This window comes from Oncorhynchus mykiss, unplaced genomic scaffold (genome assembly GCF_013265735.2).
Source record: "Oncorhynchus mykiss isolate Arlee unplaced genomic scaffold, USDA_OmykA_1.1 un_scaffold_389, whole genome shotgun sequence".
Classification (NCBI taxonomy): domain Eukaryota; kingdom Metazoa; phylum Chordata; class Actinopteri; order Salmoniformes; family Salmonidae; genus Oncorhynchus; species Oncorhynchus mykiss.
The window spans coordinates 44,181-45,133 of NW_023493836.1; positions in this window are offsets into that span (position 1 = coordinate 44,181).

Below are 953 nucleotides of genomic sequence, written 5' to 3' on the forward strand. Positions count from 1 at the left end.
GGTCAGGGATGTTAGCTAGCTAGCTAGCATTAGCGTCTAGCCTAGTGCTAGGCTCAGTATCAATCTTTAACACGTTTGCAAATTGAACCAGTTGATACGTCAACCGAAACTTGTTTAAAACACTGAGATTAGCTAATGTACATTAACATGGTCTAAAACGTCAATCTTTCAGTTTTATGTTGGCTAGCAAGCTACCGACGTGGTTGAAAGAGTTGGCGCCTTGTTGTTCCTGAAGAAGCGTCCGTCCAGTCCATTATACGTCACGAAAGAAGAGTCAACTGAAAGACGCTCATCGCCATCTGCTGACTGGAGTGGGTAACGCAGTTTGGAAACAATAGTTACTACACTTTTTGTATTGGAAAGAACGTCATAATTATTTAACAATAAGCTGATACATTTTCTCTTCCAAATAATACGTTCCTGTACACAGACTTAGAAGCTCAATATGAATATGTAGATGATGAATAAATACATCTATGAATAGGTAGTGTGTTGATATACATTTTCTCTGTTAATTTTTCACATTCTTTTTTATCTACATGTGACCATACTATTCCCTTAAAGCCACGCTCTATAAGATACAAATCATCCTGTAAACAACAGAACAAATGCATCACATGCAAATAGCACTTGATTATCTGTAGTGCTTTACACTGGGTAGACAAAACATTAAGAACAGCTGCTCCTTCCATGACTTAGAAAGACTAGGTGAATCCAGGCTAAAGCTATGATCCTTTACTGATGTCACTAGTTAAATCCACTTCAATCCGTGTAGATGAAGGGGGGAGACAGGTTAAATAAGGATTTTTAAGCCTTGAGACATGAGACATGGATTGTGCATGTGTGCCATTTGGAGAGTTAATGGGGAAGACAAAATATTTAAGTTACTTTGCACGGGGTATGGTAGTGGGTGCCAGGCGCACCGGTTTGTGTCAAGAACTGCAACGCTGCTG